At 47.4% G+C, this 14,874-nt stretch overlaps 1 pseudogene; it reads right to left on the bottom strand.

Annotated features, from left to right (window-relative positions):
• Nucleotides 1–273: 273 nt before the first annotated feature.
• On the bottom strand, nt 274–1,440 carry LOC146193271 (uncharacterized; annotated as a pseudogene).
• Between the last annotated feature and the right edge of the window lie 13,434 nt (nt 1,441–14,874).

Genomic DNA, 14,874 nt, shown 5'->3' with positions numbered 1-14,874 from the left:
CACGGAAACGTAATTTAGAGGTCTTTATTTCTTGTCTATTTTATGAAGGCCGAAAGGCGCTCTGGCAAAAATTACAGGGGTAATAAATTTGAAATAAAATAATAAAAAAAATGCCGATGATTTACGTTTGTGTCTACTGTGAATGTTGAGCGCAGCTCATCAGCTGCCTCAGCTTTTCGATACATTGAGACAAAGAAATCGAACAGACGTTTATGTATAAATACAGACGACTTTGTTTATTTTTTTAAACACATTCCTTCAAGAAACACTGCTCTAACAGTTCTTGCAGTTCTTGACTGTCATGAAGGAACCTTTGTGGTGGGAGAAATAGATTGACATGTTCTGGACTTGCTGCACCAATTCTTCGCGAAGTTGTCTCAGCCGTGGGAGGTGCTACGAGCGAGAGGAACGGTAGCTATCCTGCATAAGTGGTAAAAAAATTCCTGTTTGTCTTTATATCTACAATTAAGTCCTCGACTACTAACATTGGCGTGGATCGATGGACGGTTAATGCGAGTCGCAGCACGTTCACTACGTCTTTGGTGAGCGCGGTAGGGGAGAAGTAGACAGTGACCAACTTTGCGGCGCACATTTCTACTTTATGTGGTGTGCCAAACATTTCGATTGATACTGCAGCGAGACTCATACGCAAATATGTAGCCACTCCCGGCGCTCTGTTCAGGTCTTTGTGAGCACCACGTCACTACTGGTAATCTATGATTTCTAGAGGCTCTTCAAAGATCCATCCAGGTTTCTGCAAAGCAAAGTACAGAGGAATGCCGCAGAATTTGATCGTTATATACGTCCTTGGCATGTGCGGCAAGGGAGTTTACATGCGCAGAGATCAACACTTAGTGCGGTTGTTAAGTCATGGCAAGACACTTGGCGTTGAAAATGTCACGTTTTTGCAACTGCAACTGACGAAATTCATCGGGTAGCTTTCTGTCCGGATTAGCTTTTCCGTGGTAGAATCTCAAGTCGTTGTGAACATTGGTCAGGTAGAGTCTATTGATGTCTGTAGCGCGGCGCAATGCCACGTATACCAACTTGTGTGGATGATTCTTGACACAAGAGTACAAGACTTCATTTTATGTGCCACCTTGGGATTTATGGATAGTGATGACACTTGAATGCACTATGGTAATGTGGCATCTTCTCACCAAATCTTCATAATTTTATCGGCAGTGCAGGTGACGGTGCTGCTTGATTCAGTATCCAGTACGACTGAATATTTCTGTTGACCTTTCATAGCTTGTGTGACTTTGCGGCCGCCAAACCTCTGATTGCAAGTTTGGAGCCAAGCTCCCCGAGCTGCAATCATATGCGTAGCGGTTACCCATGACTGTCGTTTTCGATGTATTCCAGTGTGCCTGCCGATCCATTAACAAAGCCATCGGAAACATCCACATTGAGGGTGATCATGTAAGGCTTCCCCTTCATTGATCACTGCCTTGTCGTGGCGGAGGTGCTTGCGAAACTCGATGAAGTCGTGAGCTCTGCTGTGAAGGGTAACCAAAGATAGACAGGTCACGGCAAAGAGTTTTGACAAAATGTGATTCACTGGAGAAGGTAATGGCAACCCACTCCAGTATTTCCTGCCAAGAAAACCATTTGCCCAGTCACAATACCAATAAAGATATGGCGCCGGAAGATGAGCCCCCAGGTTGGAAGGCGTCCCACATGTTACTGGGGATGAACAAAGGGCGATTCCTAGTAGCTCCAGGACGAATGAAGCGGCTGGGCTAAAGCTATAGTGAACTAGAATACTTTCTAGTGGCGCGATCGGAGGCGGCTGGGGCCAGCTCGCGTGAAGCTAGTTGACACTGACGGCCGGCAGGGGCGCTGCTGCGCCTTCTCCTAGCCTCCGGCGCGCGCGTTGGCAGCACATGGCCATGCGGTGTGTGAGTTAGCTCGCTTTGCGCGCGCGCTGTCAAGCAATTAATTTCACTTTAGCGTTTGTATCTTGTTCTTAAGTGGTGACAGCAATGAGAGGAGACTATGTAGCCCCTGTGAAAGGAATTTAACGAAGCTATGGCGAAAAGAAGAACTGATTCCCACTGTTTTGCGCCAGGCTGCCGCACCGGCTACCCGGGAGCGCCAAAAGCATCTTTGTTTGCCGCACCAAGAGACGACGAGCTGCGAGGAAAGTGGGAGCGGAACATGCGAAGGGATGACAAGAGGCTCACGAAACTATCAGCAGTGTGTGAGCATCATTTCGAAGCCCATCTCATATTGCGCGATTACGTTCATGTAATCGACGGCGTTGAAGTGCGTATACCCAGAGGAAAGCCATCGTTAGCTCCCGGCGCTATACCGACGTTGCTGCCGGGGTGTCCAGCGTACCTCTCCGTTAAAACTCCTAAACAGAGGACCGAGAGGAAAAGAGCTGCTTTCGAAACGATTCCACCACGATGCAAGAAGCCGTGTCAGAACGTGGGCAATGCTGACAGTGAACATCAAGAGCCAGGAGAGCTGGCTGCTGCAGAATCCTCGCCTTTCTCCTTTCAGGCGCTCCGTGTACTCGCGCCTTCGCCGAGCTGGTGCAGCTTCGAGGACGAACGTTTTGGCTTAGTTTTTGCAACGTCGTCTTTGAAAATGGAAGCAAGGCTTGTGATAGCACATGAACGGCCTGTGGTTTTTAAGCCTGTCGGAGGCAAAGTTTCTGCTGCCATTTATTACCAAGGAGTGATGCGCACCGAAAGAACAGTTGCCTCTGTTGTTGACGCGACAGTTGTACTGCAGGATGCCGAAGTAGCTTTTGTTTGCAAGGGAGCAATGACGGATGATGAATATAGGCAAATGTTGCCGAACTTGACGGGGAAACTGCAGGAAACAACGAGCAGCAACGGACTCTGCGTCTTCAGCATAAAGTGCTGCGGAAACGTCCCGTCCGATGGTAAGTAATTTCAAGAGATTTTCCCGTACAAGACTCATATGTATGTATTCCTTATTCCAGCATATAAACAGTTGCGTTTTTTTTTCATCCACAGGACTTATCTGCTCTGAGTGCAAGGCGCATCGAAAGTTATTGCTGACCCGAAAGTCCAGCTTAAAAGCCCGTGTGCCCAGGAAAGGAGCTCTTGCTCAGCGTCTAAAGCTTCAGAGGCAGAAGACAAAACGGTTGAAGGTTAGCGCTACTGCATTAAAGGGCCAACTGAAAGCAATGGCAGCTAAAAACAAAGCCATCACTGAGAAAGAATTTGCCTCTAGAATAGACAGTCTCCCTCCAAAACAGCGTGAAGCAACACTTCATATGTTTAAATCTGCATCAAGAAAAAACACAAAAGGCATGCAGTATTCTAACGAATGGGTGCTGGAGTGTCTCATAATGAAAATGAAGAGTGCCAGGCTTTATGAGCACCTGAGGAAGGAAAAGATACTGTCACTCCCGAGTAAAACCACTCTGCGCAAATATTTGAAATCCTACAGAACAGGGTTTGGCTTCTGTCCAAAGATCTTCAATGTGATCAGTGAGAAGACGGCCACAATGGATGAATATGCATGCCACGGTGGAATTATTGTCGATGAAATGAAGCTCTCTCAGCATCTTTCTGTGACAACGGCCGGCCACATAGATGGTTTTGTGGATCTCGGCAAGTTTACATCCACCGAGGACAAACACACACCATGCGACCACGGAATGGTACTGATTTTCGTGCCGTTCGTTGGAAAATGGACCCAAATTCTAGCAGCATTTGCAACAAGAGGAAACATTAGCGGCAGTACATTAACCAAGATCATGATTGAAGCCATAATTTTGACAGAAAAAGCAGGCCTTAAGGTCGACTTCGTAACATCAGACGGCGCAAGTTGGAACCGACGGATGTGGACAATAATGGGCATCAAGGCGTCTTTGGATCACATCAAGTGCAGTGCACCACACCCTGTAGACGAGCACCGTCAACTTTTCTTCATATCAGACTTCCCTCATCTCGTGAAGTGCCTTCGAAACCGGCTATTGTGCTTGGATTTTCAAACACCAAAGGGCCAAGTAAGCATTTGCCAAAGCGGCATCTTTAATAGTTTTCTGTAATTTTTGTTCCAGTCATTCTAACTGGCAGTAAATATTTACTGATTTCCCTTACTTGCAGGTGTCAATGCGAACTATTCGCAAAGCTTTGGAGCTGGACGGAAGCAATGTTACACTGCAGGCCATGCATGGCATCACATCCAGCCATACGAACCCTAACAATTTCGAAAAAATGAGAGTCTCCTTGGCGTTCCAGCTCTTCAGTGAAAAAGTAATTCATGGGCTTCAGATGCACAAAGCCAAATTAGAGCCTCTGTGCGGTAGCATAACAGCGACAGTGCACTTTTTTGAGTAAGTATTGCATATTATAGAGTGATAACTCTACTCCAGTTACAAGAAAATGCCTCGTTTTGTCAACCCGACCTTAAAGATCAGCCAAGATCAACAGGGACTAGCCTGCCTAGCAACAAGTCTCGATTACTAAGTGTGCTATAGTGAACTGGTGCATGACCGCATGACAAACTGAATGGTTAATTATTTACTTGCATAACACTAATTACAGGTTTAATTTAAATATCTTTAATTGGTAAATTACTGTAAAATATTGAACTTTATGTACACTTATGTACTTTACTGTACATGCATCTCATTAACGTTGCTCTTGCAGGACCATCCATGGTGTTATAAAAGTGATGACCTCACGCTATCCAGCTGAAGCTCTGCGTCCCAACTCTGCATCAGCCGACAAGCTGAATTCTTTTCTGTCGTTTCTGTCAGAGTGGGAACGCCACACAAATGGGCAACGGGGCTTTCTTAGTCCACAGTAACTGGACTGCGTGTAACATTATGCAGTACATTATCGCTGCTAAACTATTTGACAGAGCATATAGGCTTCAAATATGTAATGACTAGCAGAGTGAGCCAAGACCCAGTGGAACATCTTTTCGGAATCGTCCGGCAGTCATCGGGATGCAATACTCACCCAACACCTCAGCAATTCATTGCTACGGTGAACTGTCTCAGCTTTAGCAAACTTGCGCACTCTGTGTCAAGAGGAAACTGCGAGCCTGCTGTTCTAAGCTCACTATTGAATGCAGATGCTGGTGAGCAGGACACTTCCACTGGGAGGGAGAAACTCATTGACAGATTTCTCGATGCGGGAAACTTGGGCGCAGCCGAGGCCCTGCTCACAAAAGCTGTACCTGACCACTCTTCCGTTGTTGTGGCATCAAGCGACTGCAGGCTAACCTTTTACATTGCTGGATATGTAGCGCGAAAGTGCGTTCTAAAAACTGGCTGTGAAAGCTGTCTTAACCTTCTTTTGCTCACCAAGGAGGCAGCGGATAATTTGAACATGGCTGAGCTTGTCCGTTTAAAGGACAATGGTGGGTTACTTTACCCTTCAAGCAAGCTGTTTAAATTTGTGGCTGACCTCGAAGAGTCATTCACAACATGCTTTAGCCTTTCAGAGCTGCACTCTGAAAGCGTGCTTGATGTTCTGGACCTTGTTAAGCAAAAGCAGCAAACCGAGCTTGGATGCCCAGAGCACGCTCATACCATAGCTGCAGAAATAACTGCATTTTACCTAACAACTCGTCTGCATTTCTTCACGAAGAGCATTAATAGAGCCAGCCAAAGCAGGCGACAGGCCTCAAAGCACCTTAAATTGAGTAGGTGCTGAATAAGTTAATGCAGGGAAATCGTGGATTTTCGCAAACCATATTTCTTTATTGTAATAATTTCTGCACTGGAGTTATTTGTAAACATTTTTTGTTTCTTGTCATTTCTTCACCGAAGTTAGTTGTAAATAAAACCTTCATATGGTGTTCATGCGTGCATAGCTTTGACATCATATAATTATTACTGTATAAAAAACAACACCAAAATGCACATCATAGCTGTATATAAATCATAAATACAACCACATTGACTTCAATAACCTATATATGAGCTCAAAGTACAACATAAAATTTAGTTAAATGGTTTATATACTTGCTTGGATCCTATGACGCGGATTTTGGACAAGCGTTTTAATCCTTAACAAGCCTAGTCATCGTAACTGACAGACGAAAAACAGCAAGAAGGAATAAATGTGGGATTCTGATTAGTAAATGAAATGAAAAACGCAAGATTACAGATGAAATTTTCAAAATTCTACGAATTCCTGTGCCTATGAAAAGTTGCGGTGGCGCCATCTGGTGGCGTCAGTTAGAAAATGGCTTGCCTTCGCCTCGCCGCTCGCGCCACTAGAAAGTATTCTAGTACACTATAGCTAAAGCCAAAAGGACGCTCAGTTGTGGATGTGTCGGGAAGCGACCGGAAAGACCGATGTTGCAGGGAGATATATCACATAGCAACATGGAATGTAAGATCTATGACGCAAGGTAAACTAGATGTCGTCAAGCGAGAAATGGACAGATTGAACATTGATATCTTGGGTATCAGCGAGTTCAAGTGGACCGGAATGGGAGAATTTAACTCCGGCGACTATTATGTCTTATTGTGGGCGCGAATCCAAGAGAAGGAATGGGGTCGCTCTCATAGTAAACAGAAAAATGGGCAAAGCAGTGCTAGGGTACAACCCCAAAAACGACCGAATGATTTCACATCGGATCCAAGGTCACCCTTTCAACATAACATAAGAAGCTGACGTTGAGAGATTTTATGTGGACCAACAATGCCTTTTAGACCGCACCCCACCATTAGACGTCGTTTTTCTCATAGGAGACTGGAATGCTAAGGTCGGGAGTGAAGAAATATCCGGAATTATAGGAAAGTTCGGTCTTGGCGAGCCAAATGAAGCTGGCCAGAGGCTAGTAGAGTTTTGTCAAGAAAACAACCTGACCATAGCGAATATCATTTTCAACAGCACAAGAGGCGCCTGTACACAAGGACTTCACCGGACGGTCTGTAGAGAAATGAGACAGATTATATTATTTGCCGGCAGAGATGGAGAAGCGCTATACAAGCAGTAAAAACAAGGCCTGGAGCCGATTGTGGTACCGATCATCAGCTTCTTGTTGTCAAAATTAAGCTTCAATTGAGGAAAACGCAGAAAACTAGAAGGCCTTTCAGCTATGATCTGGATCAAATTCCATTAGAATATGCAGTGGAAGTGAGGAATCGATTTCAAGAATTAGATCTAGAAGACAGAGAGCCCGAAGAGATGTGGACTGATGTTCGTGATATAATACAAGAAGTTGCTACTAAGGTAGTTCCAAAGCAAAAGAAATGCAAGAAAGCAAACTGGTTATCTGAAGAGGCTTTGCAAATAGCCGAGGAAAAGAGGATGGCAAAAGTTATGGGGCAAAGATAAAGATGCAAGGTTCTCAATGCGGATTTTCAGAAAATATTAAGGAGAGATAAGAATGCCTTCCTGAACATAAAGTGCCAAGCAATTGAGGACAACAGCCAATTAAGGAACACAAGAGCTCTGTATAAGACAACCAAAGATATCAAAGGAAGCTTCTGTGCTAAGCTGGGCGTGATAAAGGACAAACGAGGCAAGGACCTCACTGAAGCCTCAGAGATAAAGAAGAGGTGGCAGGAATACACAGAAGAACTGTACAAGAAGGACCCGAATGTGCAAACCCAACATAAGACGGTTGTGATTACTGATCTCGAGCCGGGCATCCTGAAGAGTGAAGTTGAATGGGCCTTAGCCAGCCTTGCTAAGAGCAAAGCTAGCGGAATGGATGGCATTCCAGCTGGGTTGCTTCAAAACCTCAGCCATGACGCTGTTAACATTCTGCATACACTATGTCAGAAGATTTGGACAACCTGCAGTGGCCACAGGATTGGAGGAGATCAGTTTACGTCCCCATTCCAAAGAAAGGCAGTGCCAAAGATTGTTCCAACCACCGCACGATCGCGCTTATTTCGCATGCTAGCAAGGTGATGTTGAAAATTCTCCAAGGCAGGCTGCAGCAGTATGTGGATCGGGAGCTTCCGGACGTGCAAGCTGGGTTTCGCAAGGGCAGAGGAACTAGAGACCAAATTGCTAACCTTCGCTGGATCATGGAAAAAGCAAGAGTTCCAGAAACCCATTTACTTCTGCTTTATTGATTATGCGAAAACGTTTGACTGCGTAGATCACAGCAGATTGTGGCAAGCTCTCCAAGAGATGGTAGTTCCAAATCACCTCACCTGTCGCCTCAGGAACCTGTATGAAGGGCAAGAGGCCACAGTCAGAACTGGGCATTGTCTCACTGATTGATTTCCGATTGAGAAAGGAGTGAGGCAAGGCTGCATACTGTCGCCCTGCCTATTTAACCTATATGCAGAGTGCACCAGGAGGAAGGCCGGTCTAGACGAGTCTTCAGCTGGAGTGAAGATTGCTGGAAAACGTATCAACAACCTTAGATATGCGGATGATACCACTTTAATGGCAGAAAGTGAAGTGGAACTGGAGACTTCTGATGGGCGTACAAGAAGAGAGTGAGAAGATTGGGCTTAAACTGAACATTAAAAGGACAAAGATCATGGCGTCTTGCCCTATCAAGTCCTGGAGTATCAATGGACAAGAAGTGGAAGCTGTGAGATATTTTCTCTTCTTGGGCTCCAAGATTACCTCGGAAGGAGACTGCAGCCATAAAATTAGGAGACGCCTGCTTCTGGGAAAGAGAGCAATGGTTAGCCTTGACCGCCTAGTAAAGAGCAGAGACATTAGTCTACCAACCAAGATCCGTATAACCCGTGCTATGGTCTTTCCAGTTGTGATGTATGGATGCGAGAGTTGGACTGTGAAAAAGGCTGACCGCTGAAGAATTGACGCGTTTGAATTGTGGTGCTGGCGAAGACTCTTGAGCGTTCCTTGGACTGCCAGAAGATCAAATCAGTCGATATTGTCGATCAATAACCCTGACTGATCATTGGAGGGTCAAATTCTAACGTTAAAGCTCAGCTACTTTGGTCATCTGATGAGAAGAGAGGATTCGCTGGAGAAAGATTTGATCTTGGAAAAGGTTGAGGGTCGCCGGAAAAGGGGTAGGCAGCGAACGCGATGGTTAGATGGCATCCTCTGGGCACTGCAGATGAAGTTATGTGATGTTTGGAAGATGGTGAGAGACCGGAAAGAGTGGCGTGTCATGGTCCATAGGGTCGCGAAGAGTCGGACACGACTGAACTGAATTGAGCTTGGGTATCGGCGAGCTCAAGTGGACCGGAATGGGAGAATTCAATTCCGGCGACCATTATGTCTTTTATTTTGGGCACAAATCTAGGACAAGGAATGGGATCGCTCTCATGGTAAGCAGAAAATTGGGCAAAGCAGTGCTAGGGCACAGACCCAAAAACGACCGAATGATTTCACTTCGGATCCAAGATCACCCTTTCAACATAACAGTTATCCAAGTCTATGCATCAACCACTAATGCTGAAGAGGCTGAGCGAAGGATAGTGGCATTTGGGTGGGCAGCTATAAGCTATATTAGTCTGTTATTTAGCTGGTCACAGAACAGTGGAGTGGCATGTGGGAGCTTGTAAAAAACGCCGAAGATGCCGTTACTGGTGATGCGCGACACAAAATCCAAAGAATCTCGTGGTACGATTCAAGTGACACAAGAAAGCACGAAATCTACCCATAGACTGCGATGAGCACCCCGCCCCCTCTTGAGCCTTGGCGGTCATTTTTAAAGACGGGGAAGTCGGGTAGCATGCCGGAATTTTGTTATCAGAGATGGCGCTGTTCATCCACGTTTCTGTTAAAATGAGTAAACTGCTGCATGTTGATGATATGATATTAGAACCCAGATCACGCTTAGGAAGAAAAATGCGGAAATAAATGTAGATTACGGAAAACGAGGCACCATTTCTGATAGAAGGACGTGGCTGATTTTTTCTTTGCGCATGACGGCTTTTTAGGCCGTGATTTCTTTTAGCGAATGGGAGGAAGCATCGAAACGCATCATTTTGGGGTGACGAAATGCGTTTATGGGAGAAGGAATACTGGACTCAAGTATATTTTGCAGAGCCAAGCAGGAGTTTTGGTGTTTTCTGAAGCAGGCTAGAGGAATCGTCCCCAATACTGGAGCATTGCAGCTTGCGGCCTTGTGACAAAAGGACCTGTTTCGTTTTTCAGTGTGCAAATATGACGCTGATTTTTTTATTCCGAGAGTGTATCTACGTAAGCCATGTGGTGTTCTATTTCCATGTGTTCTATTTCTGTTTGCAGCGGTGCAGAAGATATTTGAGTGTTAATTTCTCGGATTTTGCAAATGTGTAATTTGGAAACAGATCGGGAATTTCGTACAAACTCACGTTATTTTGGCGTGGTCGGCTTTCAGCCCCATCCATATGACATTCTAACTCGGAAATAAGGCTGCTTCATTTAGCATGTTTCGTCTGTATCCACTCTAGTTCCTAGCCCAGAGGCATTAGGGCTTGGTAATGGACCTCTAGGTCACAATTAAGAAATACTGACAGACCGGTACCACGGCCTCCGACATGTAATATCTCGTTTCGTATTAGACGCTGTCTCTGCTCGCACGCACGCACGCACGCACAAGCATACACACACACACACACGTACATATTTATATATTCGGTATGGTGTGGTTTATGTAGAGAACGTCCACAAGCGACTCCAGCTATGAAAGACGCCGTAGTGGACGGCTCGGGAGATATCGAAAACCAGGGGTTCAGTAACGTGCGCTTACATCAGAAGTACTAAGCCATATATATATATATATATATATATATATATATATATATATATATATATATATATATATATATATATAGACATACATGCCCTGCGCGTCGCTGGATGTTGAAGAGGACGATAAACAGTAGTGACGCGTAAAGGAAGACGAAGCTGAAGAAACCGTTGGGACTTGCCTGAACACTTGCTGAGTTCTGCTTTACTGTACTGTGAACGCTTGCCCATCACCTGCTGTGGTTTCCTGTGCTAGCCTTCTGCCCCGTATCATCTTGGTGGAGGTGACCAAAGATCCCCGTGCGCACAGATTACCCCTTGCGCTGCCAAAACCTGGATTTGCGCTGTGGGCGTCGTCTACTTGGGCTTTCAACGACGTCAACAACTACCACTATGACCTCCGAGACAGCCCCTACAACCGCGGCAACTTCGGTTCAGCCAGTCGTGCTCACAAAAATCCGCCACCCTCCCATATTTAATGGCGAAGACAAGACAGACGTGGAAGATTGGCTGGATGAGTACAGCGTTGCAGCAAGAACAACCACTGGGACTCGACCATTATGCTGGCCAACATAATTTTCTATTTGGCGGGAACCGCTCGCACGTGGTTCCAAAATCACGAACAAGATCTGGTGACGTGGACAATCTATAAGCAAATGCTTTAGGACCTGTTCGGGAAGCCCATTGGTCGAGCTGTCGCAGGAAAAACAGAACTTTCATCTCGCATCCAATCCTCCACGGAGTCCTACCTTGCGTATATTCAAGACGTGCTTGCTTTGTGTCGCAAGGTCAACTGCTCAATGACGGAAAGTGACTTGGTAGGCCATATCCTCAAGGGCATTGCGGATGATGCGTTCAACATCCTGTTCTGCATGGATTGCTCTACCGTCGACTCAGTGCTTCAATCTGTCGAAAATTCGAGCAGGCTAAACAACGACGCCTCATACATCGCTTTGAGCGCCTTCCAAACACCGCAGCTACATCATCCTGCGATGATCTGGCCCCTTTGCAACAGCCTTCTCACCCACGAACATGACTCGTATCGTCCGGAGCGAACTCGAGGCTTTAGCTCCTACACCACTCATGTCTCCGCTACCCGACACCGTGGCCATGATACAGGCCGTAGTTCGCCAAGAACTTGAAAACGTCGGCCTCTCCTCCAGCCCCGTGTCGCCCACGCCACCATCCCACTCTGTTCCTGTAGTGGCTGCTGCTACTGCCAGCCCACCTTCCCGACGTCGCTACCTTAGTCGCAATCCTGTAGAGTGGCGCGCCTCAGACGCAAGGCCAATTTGCTTCATTTGCTGTCGCGCCGGTCACACATCGCGTTATTGCCGTAGCCGTAACTTCTTGCATTCGATCCTATTACAACGCCGACCGCCGATACTACCATGGACCTCGACGCTTCCCTGTCCAACCAGAGGAGCTCCGTCCCGTCTACAATGGACCAGGACATTATCTTTCTCAACAAGATGAGACTCGAAACGCAACCGTCCCCCCTGCCCGTCGCACCAGCCGATCTCCATCCCCACTGGCTCGTCGATCCCGTTCACCGGTATCTCGCCGCAACTCTTCCCCATCACACGCAGGTACCTACTCGGGAAACTAGCGAGTACAGCGCCCTGGAGTGACGCTGCATTCCCGACCCGGAATGTCAATTCGGAACTCACCCCCGCACCTAGACCAAACCTCATTGATATTCCTGTATTCTTGTGGACGGAGTCTCCGTTTCTGCCCTTACTTACACTGGAGCCCACATTTCTGTTCTCAGTTCCTCACTTCGTCGACGCCTTAACAAAGTCCTCACACCTGCGTCCTCGTCTACCGTTCGTGTCGCTGATGGCAACACACCTATTGTCATTGGTATGTGTACTGCGAGAGTTACCATTGCCGACCGCCACATCCCTGTACTATTTACAGTCCTCACCAGTTGCCCTCATGAAGTCATATTAGGACTCGACATTTTAACAGAACACTCCGCTCTCATTGACTGTTCTTCTGGACTGATTCATCTAGACGTGCCGCTCTGCCCTGACAACAAAGCTCCTTAAACTTCAACGCTCCGTCTCCGCTCCGCTACATTTAGTCGCCTACCACCAGAAGCCGCAGTGTATGTGCTGATGTCGCCTTTTCCCTCCGTTCCGCTGGCGACTACGTTGTTTGCCCCATAACTGACGGGACACTTGAGCGTATCATCGCTCTACCACACAATATAGTGCATGTAGCGAATAACAGCACTTGTATTTCAGTCCTTAACTTCAGCTCTTTTGTGCAAGTTCTTCCTGAGGGCATTTCTCTCGCCGAACTGACCCCATTGTCGTAGTTTATTGTGGCTGCTCTTTTACGTGACCCTATTGCCGCAGTGCCGACACGACCTGCACCGTTCCCACCTCAGGAGGTCCGTATATCCGGCATGGTTGCTCCTGACTTGCGCCCTGATCATGCTAAAGCACTTACGACCCTACTGACATCGTACAGTGATATTTTTTATTTTGGTGACCGACCCTTGGGTCAAACGTCCCTCGTTACACATCGCATCGATACCGGAGACGCCAGCCCAATTCACAGACGACCTTACCGAGTCGCCATTTCTGAACGTCGCCTCATACAAGATGAAGTCGACAAGATGTTGGCAAGGAACATTATAGAGCCTACCAGCAGTCCCTGGGCATCACCTGTCGTGCTTGTTAAAAAGAAGGACAATACCTGGAGGTTCTGCGTTGATCCCCGACATCTCAACAAAATTACAAAGAAGGACGTTTACCCGCTCCCCAGGATAGATGATGCCCTTGACTCCTTGCACGGTGCCAGCTATTTTTCGATTGATCTCCGTTCTGGTTATTGGCAGATCGGTGTTGACGAACGGGATTGAGAGAAGACCGCTTTGGTCACGCCTGATGGCCTGTACCAATTCAAGATGATGCGTGTAATGCGCCCGCAACATTCGAGCGCTTGATGGATTCTCTTTTGCGCGGTTTCAAATGGACGACGTGTTTATGTTATCTCGATGACCTTATTGTCTTTTCCTCGACCTTCGAGAGCCATCTCCATCGCCTTGAGGCCATTCTTGGAGTCTTCCGAAGAGCTGGCCTTCAGCTTAACTCGAAGAAGTGTAGCTTCGGCCGACGTGAACTCAAGGTGCTCGGTCACGTGGCCGACGCACGTGGCGTTCGACCCGACCCAGACAAAATACGTGCTGTAAGTGCATTTCCTACACCCCGCTGTACCAGTGACGTGCGTAGTTTTCTAGGCCTTTGCTCCTATTTTCGGCGGTTTGTCCCCAACTTTGTGGAGACGGCTAATCCACACACCAGTCTTCTGAAGAACGACGCTCCATTTTGCTGGGACTAAGAACAATCTCAAGCATTTTCTGCGCTTATTGCAGCCCTCACCAACCCACCCATCCTGGCACACTTCAATCCCTCAGCACCAACGGAGGTACGCACCGGCGCCAGTGGTCACGGTATTGGTGCCATTCTTGCCCAACATCAGATGGGTCGCACTCGCGTCATTGCTTATGCCAGTCGCCTCCTTTCTGCGGCTGAGAGGAATTACTCGATCACAGAACGTGAGTGCTTAGCCCTCGTGTGGGCCATTACGAAGTTTCGCCCTTACATGTTTGGCCGCCCGTTCTCCGTCATCACCGACCACCACGCCTTATGTTGGCTTTCTACGCTGAAGGACCCTACTGGTCGCCTGGGGCGTTGGGCCCTCTGCCCTCAGGAATACACTTTTTCTGTCGTCCACAAGTCCGGCCGATTGCACGCTGATGCCGACTGCCTCTCCCGCAACCCGGTAGATCCACCACCCACCAGCGAGTGTGACGATGACACATGTGTGTTGGCCATCTCTAACCTTTTAAACATTCGCCATGAACAGCGCTTAGATCCCAAGCTTTGCAGTATTATCAATCGCCGCAGCACTAATCACCTTGATGCCACCCTTGCTTTGTTCGTGCTCCACAACGGCACCTTATACCGGCGGAATATGCGACCAGACGGCGCCGAGCTTCTGCTCGTAGTCCCCGACCACCTGCGCGCCACCGTTCTACAGCAACTTCACGACGTGCCCACTGCGGGTCATCTTGGCCTATCTCGCACGTACGACAGCGTCCGCCGCCGTTTCTTTTAGCCGGGCCTCTATCGCTCTGTTCGTCGTTACGTGGCTTCTTGTGACCGGTGTCAGCGACGGAAGAAGCCATCGGTGGTACCTGCTGGATACCTGTGGATACCTGTAGCCGATCGACATT

Source organism: Amblyomma maculatum, chromosome 4, assembly GCF_055883805.1.
Source record: "Amblyomma maculatum isolate TAMU_Amacu chromosome 4, ASM5588380v1, whole genome shotgun sequence".
NCBI lineage: Eukaryota > Metazoa > Arthropoda > Arachnida > Ixodida > Ixodidae > Amblyomma > Amblyomma maculatum.
This window is presented reverse-complemented; position numbering and strand designations above follow the sequence as displayed.